At 34.3% G+C, this 17,898-nt stretch overlaps 1 pseudogene; it reads left to right on the top strand.

The window, feature by feature from the left end:
• LOC138311480 (E3 ubiquitin-protein ligase rnf213-alpha-like) overlaps positions 1–10,560 on the top strand; it is a 127,485-nt pseudogene extending 116,925 nt beyond the window's left edge.
• Positions 10,561–17,898: the final 7,338 nt, after the last annotated feature.

Below are 17,898 nucleotides of genomic sequence, written 5' to 3'. Positions count from 1 at the left end.
TGATCAGATGTTTCAATGAACTTTTATATTAATATTTATTTATTTATTATTTAATGACAAACGTCAGATATTAGGTCATCTGAACCTAGGGTGGTATGGATGACCTATAGTCATAGAGCATCATTCTTTGTCGTCCGTCGTATGCCATGCGAGGTCCGTAACAACATTCAAACATTTTTTCTCAATAACCGATTTACACAGTTTACTTATATTATGCATGTATCACTGTGCATAGAAATGATATAAAGATGACTTTGACATTTATTCAAGGTCACAGTTGTCAAATAGGCTTAAATCTTAAAACGACTTCTTTTGAATAACGAAAATGCCTAAGTTACTTAGAGACCATATATTGGGCTTATAACATGCTGAGATGAAGGGGTACAGAACTTGTTAAAAATGAAAGATATTGTCATCCATTCATGGTAACAGTTGTCAAAAATGCTAAAAATCTTCAAATTCAAAATGAGTAACTTGTTCAAGCATGATATATATTTGTAACATATGGATACTTTAACTTCGATTCATCAGGTGGTTCAATAATTATTTTGCAGAATTAGTCTGTCATAAATATTATATTTTAGCCGCTCTGAAATGCTGAAAGTTTTTACTCGGTGATGTCTCATTTCTGTCTTTCAGAACATTGGATGTTATGGGCTTGCACACATGGTACTTAAAGTCTGGTGCTAGTGAAGGATTACATTGAATAAGAAAAAAAATTCAAGCTGGAATGGTTACAGAGGAGGTACGTCTCTTCAGACCTGCTGTGGGGTGACTGTTGGATATGGTCCGCTCCTGGAACAGGATCCCAGGACACAATTCTAGTGTGGACCTCCACATGTGGTTATAAGGCATGTCAAGTAAGCACAAGGTATGTCTTTAGATTTCTTATATTTTTTCTAATGTGTATAATTATTTGAGCTAATTTTAACAATATAAAATAGAGTTGCTAGAGCGGCAGTCCGCGCTCACCATCATATCGCACCGCCGACAACCCTCCAGCCTCCCGCCCCTACCTACTCCCCCCTCTACTCCAACCCCCTAGCCCCACCTGTCCCACGACTGCTTCCTTCCAGTGACATTCCCCCGTCGTCTAGTCCCCTTTATAATCCCTACATGTTTATAGTGTTTAGAATAATTAAAATGCTTTTGTTAAGTGTCCACATTCTTTTATTAAAGGTTTTACGCCATTGGTCAGCTCAACTGGCATATACTATAGATAATTAATGCTACCCTCTAAAGCTGTAAATCATGGGGTCACTTTTTGTTCAAATCTATATCGTAATTAAATTATTCGCTGTCCACTGTTTATCATACATCTGAACGTCCCTACCTATAATGTACCCGTGTATTCGGTTCCTCTAAGATGTCTTTCAAAATGTTTCTGTAATTACAATTTCCACACAACAGAACATTCAAAATACGTATCAGTCCCATACAAAACCAATTAAAAGTTATCTTTCTTTACCTTTATGTAATTGGGTTAATCGCTTGTTTCACCGCCCTTTTCATACCGGAATGTATTTATTTGATAAAAATAAACGTTGTTGTAAAAAACATTAAGCCATTGAGTCATTTCACTGACTAAGTTGATTTACATGGTTTATTTAGTACAATATTTCCCATTATCCTTGATGATACAGCCGATTCGCTGTGCGATGCAACTCAATTATGATAAACAAAGCTCAATGTTCCGGTGTAAAAGGCGCAAGCAGCCCTGATCCCTTTCGAGAATTAAATTTCCTTATCCAACATTGATATGGAAAGAAAGTTATTGATACCACAGGTTTTGTCAACTCCATTAGGACCATTTGGGACCGATTTTGGTTCATTATTATGCACATCACTTGGTTTAATGACAGTTAACCATGGAAAAAAAACAACCGATTGATCAACCTTTCTATCTTTAGATATTACCTGTTAAAAACTGAAAAATATCGTATAATAGTTTTATAAGATAAGAAATACATGTACACAGGTTTTGATAAATGACAATCTTATTAGCCTTTTGAAGTTTGTTCAAGCTTAATACATTTTTGTTATTTATGACTGCTAATAAATTTGACTTATTACATGTGAAAATCATTAGGAGTCAAAATTTAGACATCAACAACTTTTAACAACTTCTTGGTAATAGTGACTTGATATTGAGCCTGTAGCATGCTGGTGGGATAAACGGCTAAAGCCTTTAAATAGCTTCTTTGTCAATACCTAAGAGACTCAGATACGTGCTATTTGGCCAGTAGCATACTGTGATCAAAAGATATTGTTTGTTCATAAATTTAATGGCCTTGAAAATCTCCCACTATCACAAATGGGTCCATTCGTCAGATATCCCACGGGTTTCCAACGACGGCAAAATGTCAAATAGGCCTGGAAAAATATTCTTCTTGTCAATAACCTAAGTGTCACTAGTAGACCTGAAAAATGAGCTCTTGAAGCGTGGCTGAATGACTTATGTGATAATGGTTGCCTGGTTTTGTATACGATGGATGTCATTGTATCTTTATCAATCACTCTTTGGACAATAATCAAAGGCCCATGTAGAGGATGGTCATTCCCTACACTTGAGGTCGTCAGGAAGGTAAAAAAGTGAAAACCTGCAAAAATTTCTTAATATGTCAAAGACTAAATAAACTCAGATATGGGGCCACTCTGTAAGTATTCCTTGGTAAAATGCGAACTTTCAAGTCTTTTTGTGTTTAATGACCTTGATATCCTTTCATAGTCACATTGCGTTAAATAAATCAGAAAAATTTACAAGCTTCTACGCAATAGTGTACAATGTCCTTGACTTGTGGAATTGTTTGCACGAAATTAGAAACGTAAGACACTTTCAGCCCACTTGATTATTTTGTATATCGCAGCATTTTCCGTTTTCATGGTGTCCATAGCCGGTTGAATATTGATATAAATATTATGTTACTTACTTATTTCATGAGTATATATTGTTTTCTAAATGTATAGTTTTTTTTAGGTTAATGATGTCCCTTTTAAGGTCACACTGAAAAGTCATTGTTGGGCTCATAGACTGACAAAACAATTTATTGTTTTATTGTCTGCCAGGTGAATCCTATTAGGTCTTTGAGCCTCCTTGTTTTATGAATGAATAGTACATTACTACTTCTATAATGACTTTTTACACACATTTGAAGACTGAATGGTCTTATCCCAAATCGTTTGTATGTATTGTTTTCTTTATGCCAGAGTTTGTGGACTAAGGGCTTACTGTGTTGGGCTATGTCCTTAATTTTATGTATTCCTATACTCTACTTCATCTAACTACATATATTCTAATTATTTGTGTCCTTATTTTAGCAGATTCGACCTGGAACTGTGTTACTGGTGGTTAGATAGGAATTTTTAATAGAAACATGTCTGACTTCCATAAAAGCTGTTGAGGACATAAATTCGCTGTCAACAGAGATGTATTGCCCATTGTGGGCAGTACGTATAAACCATAGCTACGTGAGAATTATGTGGACGTTTAAAAGTTGCTTTGCTATTTTTGAAAATTCTAATCATTTAATTTAAAATAATAAGATAATGTAATAAATGTGAAGATAATTTTGCAGATACTTAGAAAAAATTATTAAATTTCACCACGGTTAAATACTTTACTTGATCATCCACCCTCTTATAGTTGTAAGGTTTATCACTTGTCTGTATTGGTTGTCGTTATAAAATTGTTTTTGACCAATTTATTGTGATCAGCCCTCTGATAAGTTAATAAACTTTCATATATTATATTTACCGACTTTTATATTAACACGTTCTCTATATTGGCTCGGAAGTTTCCGAAACTGTTGCGATCTCTGCATATTCTGTACGGTTAGTGAAGAACCTCGGTGAGTGGTTCCAAGTCTATTAGGGTATTGTCGATGATGGTCAACGTGATGCAACTTGGATTACCGATATTACCCGAAAATTTTGAAACGTGGAGATTCCTTTCAAAATACGTGGGATATTTACATGCGACAATTATCATCTATATCGATATTATATTGGTGTGCTTTTATGGATCTGAACATCCTTATATAAGCAATTGATATTCACATTGTATGTTTTATGAGTGTTCGTAATGGTAAAAGTTACAAGTAATCACAGGTTAAGAAAAAATTATATGTTTCGGGTTAGCTTGTCATTAATCATTTCAGTCATTTTCTCTGATATTTGGCAATACTATAGTATTTGTAGTAGTACAGTTCATTAATTACACCCATCTGTCAATTCTATTATAAAAGGAAATTGTATTCATCACAGGGTGTCTTTTTAAAGTGTGGACAATTTATGCACAACCAACCGAAGTAAGGACGCTATATACATGCGTCCTCTAAAAGTCAAGGTATCTCATGTTCGGGCTATTAATATAAACACAGGCTAGCGTTTATTCGATTGCTGGAAATTGGTCTCTTTTCAAAAACCATGAGTAGCACTATGCTTAGTGGTTATTCGAACCCTTAAAAATAATTTATAGAGACAATATGGTTTTTGTAGGATTTTAAACAGTATACATATTTTAGACAATACTACCATACTATCTTGCTTATATTCTCATAACTCGCTTTTTAATTTGTTTTCTTTTATTTCAGGTGATGAAAACATAGAGTTCTGACATGTAAAATCTTCGATGATTGACAGAGGCTGGAAAAACTTCTTGAAGATGTTTAACAAAATTGCCGTTTGCTTTAGCTCTTTGATATCAAGTGCGTCAATTAATTTTCCTGATTTTTTGATTCTTTTTGTTTCTTAATGTTTGAATTTTACATATTTTAAAGCATACCATGTTTTACAGCCGCTATAATATCTTTATGTAAATGAACTAACGATTGTGCAGGTGATTTTTGATTCCTTATCAAAATTTTCGTCACATGGTTAAATGCACACTATTTTTTAAAGTTCTCGATTATAACTACAGTTCGTGGGGTATGGCGTATAAAAGGCCAGGTTAGAAAAATTCTAACACTTGATTTACGCATAATTAAGCATTGATTGTCATATTTTGGCCCTGCATTTATATGTAGCCTACATATGGTCTTTTTGCACTTTTAAATTATGCACCTTATTTCTATATCTGTATATTTACGTTTCCACTAATGGTTGATTTCGTTTTGAAAAGGAAGGATAAGATTATCTAAAGATGAGCATTAAAAACTTATACATTAATCATAAACTTTTTATATTTTGTCAAGAAACGAAATCAAGATAACTATCCAATGCCAATGTCTGAATCCAAAGGCCAATTTGCTAAGTCTGACTGTACGAAATTGTCTGACTCTAGACGCCCCTTACGTTACTTAGTCAAACTCTCGGTGAAATGTCTCCAGGATGCAGGCTTACAGCCTCTAATGAATCCATGCATTCACATTGTCAACATTTAGCCTAATATATATACTACAAAAAAAGAATATACACGTATCTTAATTAACCCCCCCTTTCTAAATAATAAACTACACTCAGCGCATTCAACTTTCTAACTGCAGCCGTAAAAGGTCTGAATTGATTCAACTTTCCAGGGTATCAAATCACCGTTTATTATTGTAGCTGCTGATAAGTAAGGTATTTGTACCACACATGGTGTTAACGCTGTATGCGTCTCTATTGCCTGACACAGTGTTATCATTGACCGAACTAGTTTTTCCTGAGTGTTCTCGTAACGTCATCAATAATCGAAATACGTTATATTGTTGCGTTCTGATCGCCACTTGACGTTTACACTACTGATGAAAGCGGACATGTTTTGGTGTCAAATGCCATATGGAATTCATTCCCCACTCACCAAATACAACAACCATCTAAATAATTTTACGTAGACCACAGTGTTAAAGTTTTGTTAAAGTTTTTTTAATGGATTATTTAAAACAGATGAATATTAGTAAGCTATTGTGTTCTATAATTTAAGTCTAGGTTCTCGTTTAACACTAGATAGAAAAAAAGTTTCGGTCCTTAAGCTCAAACTCCATACCAGGGTAGCCATGTTGAAATCAGGCTCATTTTGCTCTAAAAAATCCCGAAATTCTAATGTCTTTACCGTATTCATTATCAAAATTGATCTTTTGAACCTAAATCTCCAATTTTGAATTTCCAAATTCATGATCATGGTTATCTAGAAATAATTTACCTGTCAGAAAAAAACATTTACTTTTGAAATTCATAATTAGCAAGCCAATCAGTGGCAGGTTGTCAAAATTTAGGCTAAAACTTCAAAAATCTTCTTCAACATTCTAGAAATGGTTTATTTATAAACACAAATACTGTTCATAGATGGAAAGGTCTTAACGTCCTTTACAGAAATTGTGAATGATATGGACTCTGGAGCTTCACTTTTCCTCTGGGAGTGGGAGTCAAGATTAATAAAAGTTTATATAGGAAATCACATTTATGAGTATTTATTTGCTCAAATTTTCATAGGAAAAATGAGTCATTTGCATTGTTCAATTTTTTTAGCCTGAATAGCATTTTAAATACTCGTATCCATATTATGTACCACCCATGGGACAGAGGGACGGGGCCAAAACAAAAAGGGACCAATTCACAGATTTGATGGAACCAAAATACTCTTCATAGATTAAAAAGTTCAAATTTATAAAATCACTGACTGGGATTCAAAGGTACAATTTTCTAGTTATATCTCTTTGTTCATATTGCTGTATCTCCTAGGTGGACGTTACTGTCGTTGCATGATCAAAGCGTTGATTAAATATGTTATCAAGTTGTTAGAAATGTTACTAAGTATATTAATATAACTACTTCAATGAATTGCTACATTGTAGAAACATTGTGCATTCACATTGTAGTATGCTATGACTGGTTAGCTTATACTTATCAATCTTTTAACATTCAAAGATTAAACTAAGATATCAATTATCTTTTGTTTATCCACTACTTAAAAATCCATTGTTAATTAGATATAAAATCAACCCAAAAACTCAAAAGATAAATTAAATTGATTGTATGCATAAACACAAAGAAGAGGACCAAATGTTTCTGTCTTAAAAAAGTTATACAAGCAAAGCTTCAAATTTACCTCTAACTAATCAAGGAATTCAACTAAAATAATCAATTGTGTTAGTCTGAAGAACCAAAGTTATTTTCAATCTGTTCAAACCAACTTGATATACATTTTTATCAAACGATTTTATCAACGTACAATGTAAAAGGCCAATTGTGATCTTGTTCTTTTATAATTGGCAGTTAATACTCATTATAAATTACTTTCCATGTGTCTTTTTGATATTTTACTTATAAGGCCAAAAATAAGAAAGTGTCTGTTTAGGGTTACCCGACCTAACCCAGATTTTTTACCCCCTCCCGAACACTAATTTTTTCCACTTTTCTATACGAAAAAAAATCAAAAGTCGGGATTTCGATCTCAGACACTTCGATTACGGGCCATTACTTTTAGAGTGAAAGAAAATAAAAAAATAAAATAAAAATATCGACCTACCAAAGTAGCATTTTGTACACCATTGTACCTTAAACCAGACATTTTTTTAGGGTTGAGGGACGATGCGCTAAATTAATAGATGAATTAACTTGTCTTAAGGATTGTTTCTAAAACGACGTTACTTTATTTACAGGACAAAATGCGCAATACTGTGTGCAGAAGGGCTCGAAGGACTCTCCCTGTATTTCTTCCCTGTCAAGATAAAATGCTGCCAGCGATGCTACAATGAAATCATCATCATAAGGAAAAGAAGTGTCCAATATGCCAGAAAGAAATACCTGCGGATCTGAAACCAAAACGAAGATGTCCATCACAAGTATGTCAATATAAGGCAAATTAAACCTAAATCAAACAACACTGCGTCACCACCTACATTGAAAACTGAATTGAAAATAAGACTGATTCGAAAAATTGCCCTTTCTGAAAATAAGCCTGTTTCAAGACACTGACAAAAATGTTATACATGTAGTCGACATATATATATATATATATATATATATATATATATATTTATATATATCAGAATAACATCGATCAACACATAGACATAAGCATTAGCGCTTTCATTTTAAATCTTCAAGAAGCTTTTAATCCGTAGTTATGATTGTTACTAGACAGTCATTATCCGCATGAGCGCCGCTATGCCTGATTCTGACCTATATGGGAAGTAGCCTAAAGGCGATCTCATACGTTACTATCCTTAACTACCTCACATCACGTATTGATTCAGCCTTAGGTACTGTGCACGTTACATCCGTGTTGTCCTAGACACTTATTAAGCCTTCCTTGAAGCTTTTACAAATGAAAGCGCTATAATGCTCAGTCTCCCGCACTTACAGTGTTGTTTCGACTGTTATTTGCCTCGATATATGTTTGAACCGGACACTGATGAATCTGTCTCTTAAAATCTCTTCTCTCTCTCTATATAATATATATGTGTGTGTTCATAAAAGAAATAACACAATTTTAAAAACCAGTTTTTTTCCGCCCTAGCTGCATTTTCTCGGCTCTGCCGGCGGGTCTATATGTATATATTTGATTTATCTACACTCATTAAGATAAATTTGTATATAAATGATTGCATGGTCCCTCAGCCGAATGAAGTATATAATTATTAAGTTGCAATTTTACATTTTTTTCCAGAAAAGTACCCGCATTCGTACTCTTACAGTGGTGGTCATTGTATACCTGAAGAAATATATATGCTTAGGGACCGTCGCTTGTAAAATTGAGACTAACGGGGATGGGATATTCCGTTTTGATACGAATCTCAGATACGTAATTGTGTATAAAAAATGATAGTAGTTAATTTGAAATGAAATATTGAAATAATGATCAGTTGCTTACATTACCTTAACCCTTGTTAACGGGAACCACAATGTTTTTGTTTTCATTGAACCGATTCTTGAGCTATTCTGAACCAGGGACAAGCTCAAAACAAAACAAAAAAACGCAGGCAGAGTGGGAAAGTGAGAAAGACATAAAAATAATACAACTTATGCATATATTTTGAATACACATGATAATCCTTTGACTAATCAACCTTTTTGACTACGTTACTATAAGAATTCATAGATTATGGCTGTTGATTTGATATGCTGTTTCCCACCTTGAAAGCAAAATATTTATGATAGTTTCTGTCTTTGACACAAGTAAAAGAAAATTCAAGATAAAGTCCAAAATGAAAGGCCTCTTCATTTAGATACTTAAATACATTCTAGCTCAAACATTGGGGTAATTGAACTTGTGTAATCGTAATCGATTGTAATTAATTACATTTTCTCAAGTAATCGACAATAATCAGAAAATCGATTGCAATTGTATTTCGATTACTTTTTCTATTACGTTATACCAAGTTATGGAAGTTGAATTTTGACCAGCAAGTTTTTTACTTATATTAGAAAAAGAGAAGTGAATTGTTCAATTTGTCTGCTTTAGTTATCTTAAGACTGGAGATGGATGTAACGGTGTCTAATGGTCTTTACATTATATGTTATATTTAGATTTCATGATGAACTGTAAGGCTCAAAGACATGAAGAATAAAGATGAATTGTCGATATATACAGAAATTAAGTTTCACCAGTGTTTATCCATGGGCATTTTTATAACATATTGTACTTAAAAATGGAAAAGCATTTTTTTTTTTTTTCATAAAAACCAACCGATGTTGGTTTATATTACAATACAATTGATTATGGGATTTCCAATGTACTTGTTGTTAGAGGAAACTGTTTTAATATGTACAGTCAACCGAGATATTATGCTTTGAAATATTATAAATTAAAAGAAACATTATACTGCTACAAATTTCCGCTATTCTTTCTCACTATGAAAATCAAGAATAAGATTTTAGTTTTGAAATATCTACCTGGTGTGTTATACTGTCATCTGCAGGTTATCAATTAATCATATACGAGAAATGCACATGGTGATTTCTAAGACACAGCAATTACAAAAAATGTTACATCATGCATGATGTGGGAAAGGTGTCAATACGTAACATTAGAGTTTGACAAATTACAATGAAACTATTTTTATGTACTGAATTCAACACTAATATAACTGGTTAAATTGCTATCAAATCGTAGGAAGGGCAAATTAAGAATAATTGATAAAAGATTAAAAACTAACAAAACAACTTCAAGTATTACTTTGTAATCGGCAATTTCAATTACTTTTTTTGGTGAAATAATAGATTATAATCGAATACAGCATTTTCACACAAGATAACGAATATTAATGGCTGTTCTAGCCCATACCAACAAAAAATATTTTCGTATTACCAAAATTGTTGCATTACGATCGTTATGGACTTTTTAAGATGAAAAGCAATGCATTTTGTGTTTTATATTTTTTTACAGTGAGAAAAGTAAGAAGTACTTTGACTACAAGAAAAGGATTTAACAGTTTCTTTATGGAAGTTGTGTCCCAGCTGTGTTTTGCTGATGATACACCACCCTCAGATGAGGTAGTCGAGAAACTTCTTAGCTTCATCACAAGTTCAACAGACAAAGACACCAATGGTTACTAAGGATATGACAATATTTGACGATAGCATCGATCCTACCCCTGTCCTCCGATCATTTTTGCTCCAACTTCTCCTTCGTACCAGGTAAACACTTCAAGAGTTAGCAAAACTACTTCTTTTTTTAAACAGGTTACACTAAAAAATGAAAAAGTGTCCATTTTTTTATAATGTTGGTAGACAGGAGCTAATTTCCTCCGTGGGTAGAAATTTTCCTTACTCTCTTTTTAGGGAATGATCCCTTTTTTCTTTCCCTGTATTTTTTCAAAAATAATTAAACAAATGATACAAAATGTAAATACGTGAACTTAAAAAAGTAGGACAAAATACCTTTTTTTTCTAAACTATGTATTAATTTGGAGGTTGTTTACTTTGATAGATTAATTAAAAATCAATTAATCTCGTTGCACTGCGATAAACAAAAAAACCTAATCTAATGATTTTGAAATACTTCAAGTTTAAAACATGTTCAATATCTAATGAAAAACCTTCATTGAAAGATATATAAGACGCAGATTGACTTCCGACTGCGGTGATCATTAGGTCAAATTAAGCGGTGGCGGGAGTTTCGATTAAAATAATGATGTAGAGTGTCAAGTGGGAGTGAAGATGCTAATATTAGTTTACATAACTACAGGTTTATCACATGAGTATATTCTACATGTGTAGGTTTTTTACCCTTGGTAAGATAGGTAAATCTTAATCTCACCGGATGTTCGGCTATCTCTATCCGATGGGGTACATAAATCGATGTGACCTGTTCGGTATGTTGTATCGATTATGCAACGAAAAATAGCCGTGAAATGTTTGTGGGATTGAATTCACGGATCAAGCAAAGTCTGCTGCATTGTAGTTTCTGTGAGTTTGAGAATATACAAATTAACTTTATTATTGTTGCTATAAACATCTCTGTAATAAGGAAATAACCGACACTGTCACAATCTTACATGATTGTTTTTCAGTTTTAGTGAGGGATTCAAGTATCAAAGCCACTTATCATGCCAACTTGCAACAGATTTGTTTGACCAGTGACCCTAGAAGAACTACGAGCGAACGTCTGTAATCCTCATCATTCAATGATTTGGTGGTAGCAGCGCTAGATATTTTTTCTAAGGTGTTTCTATATTTCTTTTCAAGAAATTGTTCGAATGATTTCGCGACTGTCTGATCTGGCATTTGTAACAAAAATACAATGTATCATTATAAATCCTTACAGGTATCTAATCATGTCTATTTCTGCGGATGAATTAATTGAGAAGTGACATGATTTTCGTTCTTTAACTATGGTACAAATTATTTCTATATGTCTTGGAAAACGTCAAAACTGGAAAGCACACTCGTAAGAGATTGCATCCCGTCGATTCATCCCTCCGTTTTATCTGTCCTGCTTGTATGTCATTGCAAATATCAATTTATTATCATTAGTCATTTAATCTTCCCATCTTAGAGATAATAACAGTATTGTTGTCGAATACACAGATAAACCTAGAAAAAATATGTGATAAGTTTTTAATTTGAATTCTAGGATCGCAACTTTCTGAACAATCAAAAACGATTGATATATTATAATCAATTTAATAATCATCTCCCGGGTGTGCAAAAATAACAATTAAACAGTTACTAACTCGCCGTATACTGATAATAACAGTTTTTGTATATATCGAACTCCTCTTAATTATAAAGCAACATCAAAACAAAGACATTCATTATCAACCAACCTTGTGCATGATTTGGAATGATTATCAAAGTGTATACATTAAATCCGATTAATGAAACGGCAACATGAAGCGTTAGCCCGTTTCATAACATTTACTGTTTTCCATCTAGCATTCCGCATCCTATATTTAGTTTACCAAATGAAACCAGTTTAAGCTAAAAGTAATCGGATTTGTAAGTCTTAACACAATTGTTTATTATGTCATCCTGTTTTAATAACTTTCAAAAAATGGAAATATTACGTTTACATCACCTAACATATACCTGCGATGCACTGGTTTTATGTCGGTGTTATCTCTTACGCAAATATGTAGGTAAACATAAACGAAATATTCTCAAGATTTTTTTTCTAAGGAAAAAATATATAACTTCACAAAATAGCACATAATGTAACAGCAATGTCTGAAGAAAAATAATTTGATCAGGATACGTCATTGCTCATATCCACCAAGGACACGTACTAGATATAGTTCAATGATGTATCAACGAAGTACCTGTACTTCTATCCAACTTCACATAAGTTATGCCACCATCTACCTGCTTCTGCTCATCATACTGATTTGAAAGGGGTTTTTTTTCCTACTTGAAAGATTTAATTTTTTTAAATTGGCCATAAATTATAAAACCAACAGACATTCTTGGGTAATCGTATTGGAGTAAGATCTCAATGTATTACCTATGCCAGAATCAGAATGCAAGAGTTCACACTTTACCAAACATTTTTCTCATGTAATTTAGAATCAAGGAAAATTTATATCAAATTGTTATAGGAATATCATTTGAATTGATAGGAGAAAATTACAAAATGTATTGTAGATGATTTTATATTCTTTAGCCTTATGCATTTAAAATGATACGTTCGTGTTTATACACACGGTATGTTCACCACCAAAGTTGTTATAAGGAGAGAGTGAAACCCCCAGAAAGGAATGAAGTGACGTATGGCTACCAGATATGTTAAATCTATTAACTTACATAGAATCAACACTGAGGAACTGAATGTTGTGAAGACTCCTACGCACCCTGGCAGATGACTCGTGTTTGAACTGAGTGATAGTGGCAATAGTATGTACTGTTGAAATCTATGTGCGACAAATCTGTATCAACGTATGGGACAAAGGGCCTCTAAATCAGATGAATCGATGCTTGCAAGCCACGACTCTGTGAAGGTGTGTTGGGTCACAAATGTGGCCTGGTATTTGATGCTTTATCTGTTCAATTGCATACATGTTGCAATATACAGCTAAAAAAAGTTAAATATTTGCGACAACCTATTTAGGAAATTCTATGTCTGGCGAAAAAGTCATATTTTTCTCTAATGACCAACTTTTTTTTACTCTAATGTTTTATAATCTTTATAGATAATAATTGCAATTCGCGCGTGAAATATTTTGCTTATTTGTTTTTCAAACATATTTTCAGGTCTATGTCCAATTCAACCGATACTCATCTTGTATGTTTTTCGGGATCTGCAGAATACATTATCATCTCGATTCCTTATCTGCAGAAAAAATTGGTGCGTTAATAAATGACGAGGAAAATTATTTTGAATTATACCTTTTGTCCTACGTTTTTCACAGTTCTTTTCAGTACTATAGCTACTTATAAATAGTCAGGTGTGCCGTCGCTATAATGGCCGTGAACATAAGTTATGAGCATAATATGTAAGTCTGTGGTATTGCATATCATGATGTCTCGCGGATTCAGATGCTGAACTCTAGAACGTGAGGAGGTTTTGGTATAGTGAGCGCTTTTATTTTTATATTTCAGAACCAAATTTATCTGTACGAAGAAAAATGAGTTCTACAATTTAAAATGATGCTGAACATGATGTATGCATCATCAGAAAGTTTTATTCTATTATGTTACATGATATTACTATCTGAATTAGATGAAGTTATTGATACACATACACCAAATAAACTAAAAACTACTTTATAATTCAAAACCTAGATCAATAAGATGCTTCATTTCATCACCTTAATCTATGCACTCACCACATCAGACCTTTAGTACATAATTTGACTAAAAACAAGCAACATTATCTTAAAAACTCAACGTATATATATTGGCAAAAGGGGGAGGACTCAGCTTACTATAAACCAGATCTTATTTAACCTCTCGACTCGTTCATGCCATGAGTGTGTGTATGCTTCTTGTATACTTGTACGTGTGTGTATAAGCCAAGCTACAAGAGACGGATCGAGTAGGCAAATTAAATAGGACCTGTTTCTATAGACCCGCAACTCGGGTGTAGGCGTGAACTAACGAAGAGCGGAAGAGGATTAGATCAAGAGAGGTACTTTACTATATGTTTGATGTGTGAACCCTTCAACAACGGTGTGCAGCAGTACTAACAAGAGCCGGAAGAGGGTACCTGTGATAGCTAGGTGATGTACCTCACTCGGTGTAGTTGTACACAAGAACCGGATAATGATATTGCAACAATTATGTTATCTTCAACTCGGTATAACTGTTGAGTTAATGGTACAGGTATTCAATAATTCAAATGACTACACTTGAATAAAATTAATGGGAGTGATTGCGCATAGAACTCAGATTAGGATTGAAGGAGAGTAAGCTTATTGCCCGCAAAATTAACAAGGTAGAGATTACCATGAAGTATATATATGTAAAATAGTAAGGTAAATTGGAAAAGTCAGCATTGTCGGTCGTACATCAATATTATAGTAACTTGAATAAGAGAGTATGATATTTGAAATTACCGAATTTCTGTATACTAAAGAAATTATCATGACATTTGATCTCTTATGAATAAATTGTATTGGAGTTTAATGATGTGGTTATCTTAAGTAGACCTGGAGAAAAGTGTGATGTTGTGCGCAATTTTGAATTCTTTAGAACACATGGTATTTCTTATGTAAACTCGACAGTTATGAATAAGTTGACCATCTTGCCTAAGATTTTAAAGATCAATATGTGTCTGTCGACGTGCTTGATACGTTGTGCCGACTGTAGTAGGCGAGGACACGCCTAATTTCTAATGAAGTGGACCATTGTTCATGACAGAATTGGAATACAATAGCATATCTAGAACATGGTCTATCTGATAGATCAGACGTTCGAGTTAAGATTTGGCCTTGTTCACTAATGAACAGGGGTTCAGAGGCAGCTGGATGAGATTCTAATCTATGTTTCAAATATTTACAACAAACTTGGTATGGACAAATTGAATTGCCTGTGGTGAACAGTTTAATCGTGATACCCTGTCGAAAAGGGTCAGTCTTAGAATGCTTAAGTGCAAGTAAAGCACAATCAGTAGATAGAGTCAAGTCACTGACACACATGTCTGAACTAGGATCAAATCCCCGCACGCAAAAAAGTTGTTTACGTAGGTTGTTTACGTAAGTATTCACAAACTCGTTTCAAAACACTAAAAGTTACACGATATCTAATAATCGGTTTTCTGACTTGCATACATTTAACTCCATCAAAAATAACATGAAAACGTGGAAGCTCTGCTGCGCTGGGATGAGAAATGTTCTTTTCTAAACAGTAGAAACGGATTCCGCACAAATACAGTTTAATAGTCGCATAAGAAAGATGTAACACACCAAAGCAATGTGCAACGGACCGTAGCAGCAGGTCTTGAGATACAGGGATCACATGAGATGAGCACAGGGTCTGCACAATACCTGTCAACATCAATAACCTCAGGTAGATGTTGAAACCTGTGGTATAGGTCTGTCTGGTGCTAGGCGCAATTGCTGCTGTCCACAAACTATTCACAACCGAGTCGAGCTCCAAATCACACTGTCTGGTGGGATGACCTGGCAGGATAGAGGGTTGGCCTGGGGAGCTAGTCGATGGAACCTCTAGATCTGTAATCGAGACAATGAATCAGCAATGAGGTTAAGCCGACCAGGTACATGATTCAATAAGACAGTGAAATTGTTAGTAGCCGCACATAAAGTTAACCGTCTAACAAGTGGCATGATATGTTGGGCTTTTGACCGTCCCTTCTGAATTATCGACACCGTAGCTGTATTATCACACATAAAAAGTATACGTTGACCAACCCACATGTGACCCCATAGCATAGCAGACACTACGATGGGATACAGTTCTTTGAATGCAATGGAAATGTTACTGTTAAGAAATTTTTGTTCAAATATTCTTGACGATCCCCATGGTTCCGAAAACCACTGTCCCTGAAAGTAACCACCATAGCCTAGTAACATATCGTCCGCGGTTGTTTACTTCTGTATTGTAAAACACTGATAAGATAGACCATTCCAATGGGAGAGAAAATGAAGCCACATCAAAATATCCTCCCTACATTCATTGTTCAATTTGACATGATGATGAAGAGCATGTACTTTAGTAGACAGTGTAATAAGATGCGATACAAAACTCCTCCCAGGCAAGACGACTCTGCTGGCGAAATTCAGATGTCCTAGTAATTGCAACAGTTCTCTCTTTGTACATGTAGATTTCTCAAGGAAAGATTGAAGAAACTAGCGTACTCTGCAATTTATCTTTAGGAAGTCTGGACTCCATCTTGTCCGAATCATCCCTAAACATTCCATGACCGACATGGCTATGGGGATACCTAGACTGCTTTACTTTTCCATAAAATCCTGGTTGTTCAATGTAGTTGTACACACATTTGGGTGATTGTCATTGTGGTGATTGTCATGGCAACTGCTTTAGTAAAAAGCACTTGCCAACGTGTTTTGTCATTTTACTCGTTTGGCAACTGCTTTACTAGAGTAACTGTTTTGTCATCCTTACGCGTGGCCCATATCAGCCGTATTGGCGAGTGTCTGGCTTTTGAGACAATTAACATTCCACGCCGATATCAAGCCGAGTTTGATGCCGTACAGGTGTGCTGATTAAATGACCTTTGAAACCAAAACGATACTTTACGACACAAGACAAAGGCGATTAAAGTTATATACAAATAACATAGCCATAGGTGGTAACAAGTTATTGTACGGTAATTAACGGTAAACTAATTTTGAGAGCCGGATGGGGAGAGGTTACAGCCCTAGGATAGGGACAATTAAATAATAGCTAGATTATCTCTCCTTAGTTTGAAACTTAATCAGACATGTATATTTAGTAGAGACAAAAAAAAATCGAGCCAAATTTCAGTGATTTTTTCCCAATATACTAGGGACTGGTTGCCAGTCTAGGAGGGAAGCTAATTTAATGCAGGCATTCAACTCACCTAAATCTCTCATTATATGCCCCTACCTAGGGAAAACCCAAATTTTTACATAATACCTAATATTATTAAAGATGAATAAACATGAGTATGAAATTTTATAATATATTGAGTTACTTCACTGAAAGCCTATTTTCATTCAAACGTCAACATTAGCCACAGATTGCGTTACCTACCAATGATTCTACCAAGAAAAGTGTCGTAAAATATCGTTTTGGTTTCAAAGGTCATTTAATCAGTACACGTGTACAGCGTCAAACTCGGTTAGATATCGGCGTGGAATGTTAATTGTCTCAAAAGCCAGACACTCGCCAATACGGCTGATATGGGCCACGCGTAAGGATGACAAAACAGTTACTCTAGTAAAGCAGTTGCCAAACTAGTAAAATGACAAAACACGTTGGCAAGTGCTTTTTACTAAAGCAGTTGCCATGACAATCACCACAAATGTGTGTACAACTACAGTTTAGTAAAGCAGTTGCCATGTCGGCTGATATGGGCCATCGTAGCGATCCAAC

Source organism: Argopecten irradians, unplaced genomic scaffold (assembly GCF_041381155.1).
Source record: "Argopecten irradians isolate NY unplaced genomic scaffold, Ai_NY scaffold_0030, whole genome shotgun sequence".
Lineage (NCBI taxonomy): Eukaryota > Metazoa > Mollusca > Bivalvia > Pectinida > Pectinidae > Argopecten > Argopecten irradians.
Note: the sequence above shows the minus strand (reverse complement) of the source record. Positions and strands in the feature narration are given on the sequence as shown.